The sequence below is a fragment of the Trachemys scripta genome, chromosome 7 (assembly GCF_013100865.1).
Source record: "Trachemys scripta elegans isolate TJP31775 chromosome 7, CAS_Tse_1.0, whole genome shotgun sequence".
In the NCBI taxonomy this organism is placed as follows: Eukaryota; Metazoa; Chordata; order Testudines; family Emydidae; genus Trachemys; species Trachemys scripta.
The window spans coordinates 49,072,891-49,084,012 of record NC_048304.1 but is presented as its reverse complement, the minus strand read 5'-3'; the positions used below and the strand labels follow the sequence as shown (position 1 = coordinate 49,084,012).

General features: G+C 57.1%; 1 protein-coding gene across 1 annotated transcript in view; it reads left to right on the top strand.

Annotated features, from left to right (window-relative positions):
- The first annotated feature begins 6,157 nt into the window (after nucleotides 1-6,157).
- SEMA3B (semaphorin 3B) overlaps nucleotides 6,158-11,122 on the top strand; it is a 51,920-nt gene continuing 46,955 nt past the window's right edge. The window contains exon 1 of the mRNA XM_034776228.1: nucleotides 6,158-6,179. The gene's annotated coding sequence lies outside the window, so the exon portion shown is untranslated. The remainder of the gene's footprint in view (nucleotides 6,180-11,122) is intronic.

Genomic DNA, 11,122 nt, shown 5'->3' with positions numbered 1-11,122 from the left:
GCCAAGAATTCTTCCCATCATAATGATCGAAATGTGCCGATAGGCAGGGTAAGAAAAATGCTGCTTAAGAACCTATTGGGTTTTAATTGAAGGAGATTTACTGTTATGTTATGTCGACAATTTGTATCTTAACTTTGCAAATCTCCCCGCCTGCTGTCATTAAATCATTTGTCTGATCCCCCAACTGTCCGACCCCCCCATAACTTCCTGCAACTGTGAAAATTTAAATCAATGAAATTTTTTTTAAAAAGGCTTAAAAACCACATTGATCTCCTCCGTCCAAATTATTAACAAAATAAAAACTGAATCCCACCAAATCCACTGGCACGAGCCCTCAATGCTGCTTCGTGGAAACCGAAATACATTGATACAAATGAAATGAATGAAACCGCGGGAAGAACCTTCTCCTTGCTGTTTTCGCCAGCTCATGTCCTAGAAAATGATGTTTCCTAATGGAGAAACCATCGACAACTGGGGGTTTTGGCATCTCTTTGCCAGCCAATCAAATTTGAGGCTTTGGAACAAGAAGTAACCTTTGCTGGAGGAGTCAAGGATCCTTTTCTCCTTATGCTTTTACAGTCAGCCTGTTCCAGTGCTGATCTCAGTTAGATTCTGGCTGATTAGTTTATTTATTTATTTATTTATTTATTAAGGTTGGACCGTATATCTTCAAATGACCGAGGTGCTTTCTCCTATTCCCTGAAGTATTCTTTAAACTTTTTTTTTTTAAGGCACAAAGCAGATGTTGCTCTTAACTCGAATTTGCCTCACTTCCTCTTAGGGGATGGGTTTAATTTTTGGGAAATGGGGAGGGGAGAGGAAATCCATCCATTTCTGAGTTTGAAGGACTTAGGGTCCATATACTGCTCTCTGTGGCCGGAGTGGGAGGGCACTGATCTGAGAGTCAGGATTCCTGGGTTTTCTTCATGGATCTGGGCAGGGAAAGGTGCCTGATATAATGGTTAGAGCAGGGGTCGGCAACCTTTAAGAAGTGGTGTGCCGAGTCTTCATTTATTCACTCTAATTTAAGGTTTCGCGTGCCAGTAATACATTTTAATGTTTTTAGAAGGTCTCCTTTTTTAAGTCTATAATATAGAACTAAACTATTGTTGTATGTAAAGTAAATAAGGTTTTAAAATGTTTAAGAAGCTTCATTTAAAATTAAATTAAAGTGCAGAGCCCCCCGGACTGGTGGCCAGGACCCGGGCAGTGTGAGTGCCACTGAAAATCAGCTCGCGTGCCGCCTTCGGCACATGTGCCATAGGTTGCCTACCCCTGGGTTAGAGCATGGTGGGCTTGGAGTTCGGACTCCTGAGTTCTGTTCTCAGCTCTGAGAAGGGAGAGTTCTCTCATGGCTACAGCATGGGGGGTGCTGTTAATTGGGACTCCTGGAGTCTGTTCCCGGGAATGGGAGAGAAGTGGGGGCTGGTGGTTAGACCAGGTAGGCTAGGAGTCAGGACTCCTGGATTCTAGTCCCAGCTCCAGAACGGGGAGTGGGGCCTAGTGGCTAGCACATGCAGGACTAGTCAGGACTCCTGGATTCTGTTCCCAGCTCCGGAGCAGGGAGTTGGGTCTAGTGGTTAGCACATGTGGGTCTAGTCCAGACTCCTGGGTTCTAGTCCCGGCTCCAGAGCGGGGTCTAGTGGTTAGCGCACTGGGAATCAGGATTTCATGAATTCTATCCCTAGCTCCCCCAGTGACCCACTCGATGACTTTGAGCCAGTTGCTTCCTTGCTCCCTGCCTCTATTTCCCTCTCTGTAAGAGGGTGCAGGGGACCATTCCTCCCGTGCAGGCTGCCAGGATGGGCCAGGCCCTGAGCTCCTCCCAAGGCAGACGGGAGAGTGATCCCCCAGGAGTCATGCCAGAGCAGGGATGAGTTCTCAGTCCTGCTTCTCCTAACCAGCTGGGGCACCACCAGAGCCCCTCTTCCAGGAGCAGGGGCCTGCAGCGGGAAGCAGGCGGCTCTCTTCCAGGAGGCTGCAACATCATTGCCAGGCTCAAATTTCCTTCCTCCTCTGGCTAGTTTTGGAGCTTGTTTTTCTCCCCTGCAGCCCGGCGCCCAACTGCCGGCCTGCACCCATCTGTGCGGGAAGAAAGGCTGGCGCAGGAGGAGTGGATGTGGCAAGCACTCCCCCTCCCCCAATGACCTAAGCAGAGAAGGAATCCAGGCGATTGCTGTGCCAGGTGTTTGCAAGAGGGCTGGGCTGCTGCTTGGGAATTGCAACTGAGTGGGACTGGCACTGAGCATGTGCGGGAGGAGCGGGAGCCAGCTGTTGCAGGAGCCATAAATCCTGGGGAGGCCGCGTGCTGACCCCCGTTCTCTGGTGGCAGTGCCAGCAGGGCCAGATTAACCTTTTGTGGGCCCGGCACCAATCTTATTTGTGGGCTCCCATGGAGGCAATGGAGCATGATGCGTGGAGGTCAGTCCCCAGAGTGAGGGGCCAGCCAGGGGCAATGGGGCATGGCAGGGGCAGCCCTGCTCTGCCCAGCCCAGTGCAAGGGCACGATTTACAAACTGGCAGTTGCCAGACACACAGTGGCCCGCCCAGCCCTGTGCTGCCAGCATGCCCCTTCCCCTCGGGGGGTGGGCCCATGTTGTGCCACACAGCACCCCTACCCAACATCCTCCTGACTCCCTATGGCCAGCACCCCCAACCCCCTCCACACAAATGCATAGCGCCCTGCACAACACCATCCCTGCCCAGCACCCCCCTGCCCACAGCCCCATCACAACTGCCCAGCACCCTCCACAGAACCCCCACTCCCTAGTGCCCCAACATACACATCTTCCCTGCCCCCTCACAGCCCAGCACCCTCCTCCCTGCAAGAAACCCACTCCCCCAAGCCCTGCCTCCCAGCCACACTCACTGGCCCTGCTGGGAGGCAACTGAGTCTGCCAGGCTGAGCTGGCAGCGCAGTCAGAGCTAGTCCCGGAGCGGGGAATCGCTCTGGTCCCTCGGGAGTGGTGGGATCAGCCAGGCCAGGGCCTTCCCCGGCCGGGCTCCCTCAAGACACACTTCCCCTGGAGGGGCCCAGCCAAGCTCCCCACACTGTCCCCTTCCCCCCCACCTCCAACCCTGGCTGAGACTGGCCAGGCTTTTGCACCAGTCCCAGGCGGCTCAGCTCCGGGGAGACAGGTGGGGTCCCACAGGTGGTGGGAAGCAGAGACTGCCCAGAGCTGGAGGTGCACTGGGGTCCGGCCAGGGGGCAGAGAGGAACAGGAGAGTGGGGAACGAGGAGGCAGCAGGTGGGCAGGCCAAGAGGAGCAAGTGGTGGGTGGGGGAGGCAGCAGGGTCTCGGGGCTCAGTGCAAGCGGAGCAGGCCAGGGCCCCTTCTGAGCATGGGCCCAGCTCCATGGAGCCACTGGAGCCATTGTAAACTCGGGACTGATGCCAGGACCCCGTACTTCCCCCTGTTCACTGGTGGCAGTGCCAGGGACCACGTGCTGACCCCCGTTCTCTGGTGGTGGTGCCAGGGACCCCGTGCTGCCCCTGTTGGCTGGTGGCAGTGCCAGGGACTCGGTGCTGTCCCTGTTGGCTGGTGGTGGTGCCAGGGACCATGCTCTGTCCCCATTCATTTGTGAAAGTGTCAGGGACTCCACGCTGCCCCTGTTGGCTGGTGGCAATGCCAGGGACTCGGTGCTATCCTTGTTCTCTGGTGGTGTTGCCAGGGACCCCGTGCTGCCTCCTGTTGACTGGCTGGGAGTCAGGACAAGACCCCTGGGTTCTTTTCCCAGCTCTGGGAGGGGAGTGGTATCTAACAGTCAGAGCAGAGGACTGGGCAGCAGGACTCTTGGGTTGTGTTCATAGTTACTGCTGATTCATTATGACACTGAACGAGTCACTTCCTTTCCCTGTCCCTCAGTTTCCCCCTCTGAATACATTTATCTCCTCTGGGAGTTCCTGGAAAGTGGGAGTCAGGATTTGGAGTGCTTTGGTGATTGCTACTCATCCGTCCCTTGCTCCAGCATTGCCAACGCCCCTGTGCTGACACACCAGGCATTGCGTGACTCAGCACTGGAGGCGGATGGCCCGCAGATGTTCTCCAGGTACCTCTGGAGGAGCAGCAGCATCTGCTGGGTTCAGGGTGGAGCCCTTAGCTTTGCCCTCCATACTGCACCCAGCTTGGTAGGACAAATCCCCCCTCCATGCCCCTAGTGAAGGGGTCTCAGAAGGTCGCAGTGACTGGACTCCCCGTGGCAAATTGCTGGAAGTCCCCAGGGGCTGAGCTGGACTATGCACGAGGGAACACGTTGGCATCGCATGGGGCTGGATTACAGTCATGTCTCAGTCTTGCGGCTCATGGCTGCTGGGCTCCGTCTGCTACCATGGGAGGTGGGTCTGGTTCTGTCCCATCAATGCTTCCATCCCGCCCGGGTAACGGAGCAGAAATGGCCCATTAGCCCGGAACAGCTGCTGGAGCGGTGGCCCTTGGCGATACCTGCAGGGGGCAGAACCCCTTTGGTTGGCACTGACCGAAGGCTGTGGGGAGATCCTATGTCCTTAGGACCCGGTAGGCAGCATACAGGGCTGTTTCAGCGGCCCACACAGCCTCCATGAGCTCTGGAGCCTGGAGCCTTGCTGGGGGAGGCCTCAGGAAGGACCCTGGACAGGCAGGCAGGGAAGGCAGAGCCGAGGAAACAAGACATGGGCAAGCACTCGGGGAGCATCTGGGATGGTGCCCAGAGGAGATGCTCGTTCCCATCAATTTCGGCCGCTCTGGCTCTGCGCGCCAAGGGACAGGCCTGCTGGAGCCAGGAGAAGGCGCCCAGTGCACCAAGGAGGTTGGGGCGAGGAATCTCTGATGATGAGCAAGACGGGACCTTCCATGGAGATGTCCTGTCTCAGGGCCGGGCATAGACAGGATGCTGCAGAGACCCCACAGGTCTGTGAGCCACACAGGTGCTGTGCTCTTGGCCTGAGGTCAATGCTTTCAGCTCAGGATGATGCCAGGCCACAGGATATTGCACCATCCAAGCCATTGTCTGACAGCTGCTGCCCTATCTGCCCAGCTGCTCACGCCCTTGGCAGGACTCGCTACTGCATCTACCTTGGCTGGCATGGCTGGATTGCTGCGGAAACCACCGTCTGCTGAGCAGTGCAAGTCTAGACACTGCTGCTGATCAGCAGGAGCTGAGACGCTGAGTGGCCCCAGGTCACAGGGCTTCTCTGAGAGAGGCATTCCCAAAATCAGGGAGCCCAGCCAGCGCTGCCCAGCACGTCCGTGGAGAGCATGGCCCCTGCAGGGGATAATCTGTGCCAGTGGGACCCAGACTAACCCATGTGGGTTGCTGCCCCTCTCTAGTGGCTATAAAATCTGGGAGTCTCTTACTGCACCAAAGATAATGGGCATGGCCCTTTAGCTCAGGCAGGAGAGACTTGTGCTTTGAGATCCCGTGATCTCAAGTCCAGTCCCTGCAGACGTCCCAGTCAGTGCAGCCCTGGCACATCGGATGCTGGATGAAATGGACTGGACGCCATTATTATTTGCATGGCAGGAGCACCCAGGAGCGTCCTCCCAGACCTGGCCCCAAGGTTCCAGGCGCTGGACGCCACATATAACGAAGAGCTCACAACCTATGGCTGGAGTCAGCAGGAGCAGACAGGTAGGCGGACAGGGAGCACAGGGCACCGAGGAGAAGACACTGATCATGCGGGTTCTTCGCAGCAGCTGCTGGACAGAAAGAGCTGTGGTTCTCCTGGGCTCTCCTGCTTGCAGCCTGGGCTGTCTGTTGTCACCACCAGGGGTCTCCCAACACTTTTGCCCAGGCTGAGTGTCGCAGAAGGGCCTGCGGTGGGTGTGTCCCCAACCAGAATGGGGCTGGGCCTGGGTCCCGTGTGGGTCCAGCATGCTCCCCGCTGGGCCAGCAGTGAAAGGGTTACGTGTCCGCACGCAACCTGGGAACTCCTTGTTTAAACAAACAAGCCAGGGCGGGAGGGCGTGGGCGAGGAGAAGCGATAACGTTCCTCCCCTGCGGAGCCACCTGGGTATCCCGGCCATCTGGCATAGGTGGCCAGCCATGGGCAGAACTGCTGGCACGCCCCCCATATCCCCTGTCAGTGCCCGCTGCCATGCCAGGCAGACATACACCAACCTACTCCCTGATTGACTCCCGGACCTCCCCGCCCAGCCATCTGGAAATGCTGTGGTGACACGGCTGTGGACTTTCACTCGTGAGGTACGGCCAGCTTCTCTGCTGAGCAAAGCAGGCAGCTCTCGGGGCCAGATCACCGAGGGGCAGGGTGAGCACATCCGGGCACCTCGGTCACATATCTGATGGGCAATGGGCACAGCTGGTACCAACAGCTAATGAGGCACATGGTGGCTTTCTTGTGGTCTTACAGGTGGTAAAAACCACTGGCGTGGCCTGTAATCTCCCTCTCTCTTACAGCCCCCTGATGCCAGAGCACCCTCCTCACTTATAGACCACCAGCTCCCCGAGTCAGGCCAGGGCTAGCAGAACCGGTTGGGAAACAAGGATTGTTTCCCTGCCAAAAAAAAAAAAAAAAAACATTCCTCTGAAACACTTCGGATGTTTTTTGGTCATTTTCTTTTTTAAATGTTTTAGAAATGTTTCAAGTTTTTGTTGAAAACCCAGAAACCCCCAACTGTGCTTCAATTGCTACAATCTCAAACAGCTGCAGTTTGCAGGGGGAGGGGGACAACGTGGAAGATTTTGACAAAAATTAACAATTTTTGTGAACATTTCTGGCTTTGCAAAAAAAAAAAATGTGTGTCAAAAAGTTTGGCTGGAGAATTTTTTCCCAGATCTAATGAACTTTCTCTTTCTTTCTTTCTTTCCCACGTGGCTCACACTGGGCCCTGGGATTTTATTTTTATTTTTTTTTTTGGTGCAAGAACAATTGCAAAGCCCAGGCTGTTCCTTTCCTTAGTTTCTCAGTTCAGATGCAAAATTTCCACAGCCTGGTGGGACTTTTGGTGGCGCATTTGGTCACGCTTTCCAGAGTCTTTTGCCCCCTGGAGGCGGTGGGATGCATGACAGCCTGTGGATGTGGGGGGTGACGGGGGAGATAGACACCGCCTTTCTTCCATGCTAGTTTTGTCTTGTCTAGTTAGCTGGAGAGCTCTTTGGGCCTGGGGCTGGCGCAATGAGGCCCTGGTCGAGTTATTAGCTTGTATTGCTGTAGCACCGAGGAGCTCTGGAATCCCATTGTGCATGGAGCTGTACAAACCTGGACTGGGCGCTGCCAGTTGCAATCGGGCTATTGGGGGGTACTTACTATGCACAAGGAGGCTGAGGGAGGAAGGCAGACCCTGGACTGTTTTGGAAGGTGGGAAAAGGGCTGTTGAAACGCGAGATTATGACTAGGGGTGAGGGGATGGTGGGACGATGTGCAATGCGTAGTTCTCTCTAATGGGGGGTTGGTCATGCTGTGGGGTCCCCAGGGGGACTGTGCCAGCCTATGGAGGAGGTGCCTTGAGGAACCAGCCCTGGGCATGGGGCTGATGGACCTTCGCGGGTGCTAGGGAGAAATCCAAGCAACGTGTTTGCTCAGTGCTGACCTTGACCTCTCCCCAGAGGAGCCTCTGCGACGGGCTGAGACCTTCAGCTGGGGACATGCCAGCCAGCAGCCAAAACACGGCCCAGCCAATGCTCACTGCTCCCACCGGGCCCAAAGCGCTGCCGGGAAGTGTTTACATCTCGCTCCGAACAACAGGACCCCAGCACTCAGCAGGCAGATATGAGGCAGCTCCCACCCCGCCCTTCCCTCTGCTAGGGCAGGCTGGCAGCATGAAGCTCCAGGCCATGGGACAGTCCTGCAAGGGCTCCCCTCTGCCCTTTCCCTACCCCACAGCTACACCACCTCCCCCGACTACCCAATTCCCTGGGCATCAGATAGCCTTCCTGGCTCCTGGGCAACCTAAATGGCCTGACTAGCTGGCAGGTAGCCTCATGGCTGGTGTCATTCTGGGAGTGACAGCGGGGCAAGCAGATGCCATGCCAGGAGCAACATGGGCATACGCACTGCCATCATCTCATCACTTAGTTCTTGGTGAGCTCTGGGCAGGCGCCAGGTCTGGCAGCCCTGGAGACGGAGCCTGCTACATACCCCTTGAGCGGGAGGCCAGCATGAGCTTCCCCCGCCCGGCTTGCCTGGAGCAACCCCTCCGTGGGTGGAAGGAGACCAGTGGCCTGGGAAAGGATGGACCAGGACTCCCGACTCGGGTAACCCAGGCCCCTGGAAGTTGGCATGTTGCAATGACTTCACGGCGACTGCTGAGCAGGGCTTAGATTTGAACCCCACTCCTCATCTTCGCTAGCCCTTTCCTGAGCATGCAAGGAACTGCCCCAATCCAGAGAGGACAGATCTGCCTACACAGCTGCTTCCACCCTGCCCCCAGTTCATTGCTTTCCCATCCCCGAGCCTGTGTTTCCCTTGGAGTGCAGCCCTGGGCGTGGCGATGCCAGTGGCCGAGGGATGAGTGCAGAGGTATCGATGTGACCCGGCAGCCCCCGGCTGGCCGCAGGACATGCAGAAAGGTGGGAAGCGCGCAGCACCATCCACTGCACAGCACTTGCTATTCTTGGCAGCGCTGGGTGGAAAATTAGAAGCATCAAAAGAATTTTGTTTTCCTTTGGCTGGGCCAAAGCCAGGCAGCTGGGCCACAGCTGAGCAAGGAGGAGGCTGACGGATTCCATCATCCACCTCTAAGCCGATGGCCAATGACTTTGTCTGTGGGATCTGTGACCCCCCCCATGAAATCATTGCACCTGAGCAGGCTCCTCCATGCATTCTATGTCACCTTCGCGCACGCTGGTTCTGCTGCATACGTACCCCATTGGGTATATAGGTGCTCTGCTGGGCCATCGCTAGAGGCCTTGGCTTGTCAGCTCATGTTATAGTGACTGGAGATCCCAGGTTCAATCCCCACCCTCTAAAGCAGCCCCTGCAGGAGCCAACCAGAGGAAACGGGACCGAGCTCCTGGTGTCTCCCAACAAACAGGGACCATTTGCCCCCCCCGTCGTTTCTGCGCCAGCAGGCAGGGTGGAGAGCCATGGAGCATCCTCCCAGCTCAGCAGGACGATCTCTATCCTCTGGTGTTGCTAGAGAGCTTCTCCCGCCTTCCTCCTTTGGCCCAGGAGAGCAATCAGGAGGCGCCGAGCTCCATGGACTCCTTGCCTGAACACTTGGGGATGGAGGTGGACAGCTGCTGTGCCAGCATTGGGTGCACAGCGTTGGGCACAGCCATACAGCCACTGACATTGCAGGGGATCCTACAAGCAGCAAGGAGCATCCATGAGCTGAGAGGCCAATCTCCAGGGAAAATGTCCTCACTGTGTCAGCCTATTCACATGCTGGGCTTCTGCCCAGCTCTGCTGATGCCCCTGAGTCCTGCCAGCAGCCCCATCTGCACAGCCTGGCCTGGGCTGAGACTGCACTAATTCTGTGCAGCGGATCAATATTCCCCCTGGATTGGATGGACCTGAGTCCTCAGGCCCACCACTCAACAAATTCCCACCCAGCTGCTAAATCCCCAGTACCCCCCATGGGTGAACCCATGGAACAACAGCCCTGAAGGCCAGCGCCCCACAGCCTGGGGAAAAGCCGTGTCTTGGAGAGGAAGGGAAACAGAAACCCACCAAGACGCTCACGTGGCATCTGCCTGTGGAGCCCAGATCTGCAGCTTCTCCAAAGATGGGGGTGTCTGGTCTCTGTCCCCTCCCCCCCCAATATAGGGCACAATGTCTGGTCCTAGATCAGAACCAGAGTTTGAGCGTTTTAATCCGACTCAGGCCTGTGCCTACCCCACATGGGAGCTGCAGTGGAGGGGACCAGGACTGAAGGAGGCGTTCCCTGCGTGGCTGGGCAGTGGGGGTGTGATGGGGGAAGGGCAGAACTTAATTTATAATGAAATAGGGGCTGGGGCTCAAGCAATTTTTTTATTTTCATAACTAACACGGCAAGCCCAGGGGCGCCGGGGCTGTGAACTGCCAGGCTCGGAGGTGCCGGCCCGGGGCTGTGAACTGCTGGGCCCTGAGGTGCCAGGGCTCTGAGCTACCAAGCCCAGAGGTGCCGGGGCTCTGACCTGCCAGGCCCAGAGGTGCCGGGGCTCTGAACTGCCAGGCCCAGAGGTGCTGGGGCTCAGCCCTGGCACAAATTAAGCACTGGGAAAAGGCGTCCTGTCCCTGCTCTGGATGGCCCCCCATCAGTCTGAAGATGGGTGCAGGCAGGGAGGGGTTGGGAAGAGACAAGGCGTGCATGGGGAGCAGAGATGTGCTCAAGGTCACTGCACTTGGATGGTTCCGTCCCGCAGCTGCAGGCCTGCCAGAGCCATTTTGGCCCACACACATCCCAGAAGATCCGGGGCAGGCGAGGATTCAGGGCGAAGGTGGCGCACAACCCGGGGACCTGGCCATGCTCCAGGGACTGTCTGGCCGCTGCTCTGGAGTTCTTGGGAGGAGACAAGACTGGGCCCCTCTCTTTGCCTGTCACCCCCCTTCCTTCCCCCAAGAATCACACAGGGAGCCCCAGGCACAGCCATGGGGCTTGGCCAAGGAGGGGGCTGGGTCATGGTGGCTCTGTGGGCAGCTATGGCTGTGCGGAGGGGCGGCTGCCAGCCCTTGGGGCACCGGCAAACAACCTGTTCTGCAGGATGCTGCGGCGAGCAGGGTGGGGGAGGGTCAGCTCCCGCCTTGGACAAAATGCTGGTTGCAGTGGCCAGGTGCTGCCCGGAGCCAAGGAGTGAGCCACTCGCAGCCCATGGGGTGGCAAATGGGCCCTGAGACCCTTTCCTACCCCTCTCGCTTCCCAGGATAAGGGCAGGAGCAAGTGCAGGGATCAGGGCCTTGGTGTGTGAGGGGCCCTGCTGGCAGGAGCATGGCTGTGCATGGGGGTGGGGGAGATGGGGGGGTTGTGTGGGATGGAGTGTAGCAGGGGTGTGAGGGATGTGTGTCTGGGAGGAGCTGCATGCTGGGGATGTGTGTGGGGGAGGGCTATGTATGAGGTGGATAGGTCTTGGGGGTGCATAATGAGGGAGCAAGGGGGTGTTGGGGTGTATGATGTGTGGATGTGTATGATGATGAGCTATGTGTGCATGCTGGATGTGAGTATGAGGACAGGAGGTGCTCTGCAGGTACAGGAGGAGGGGTGTCAGGG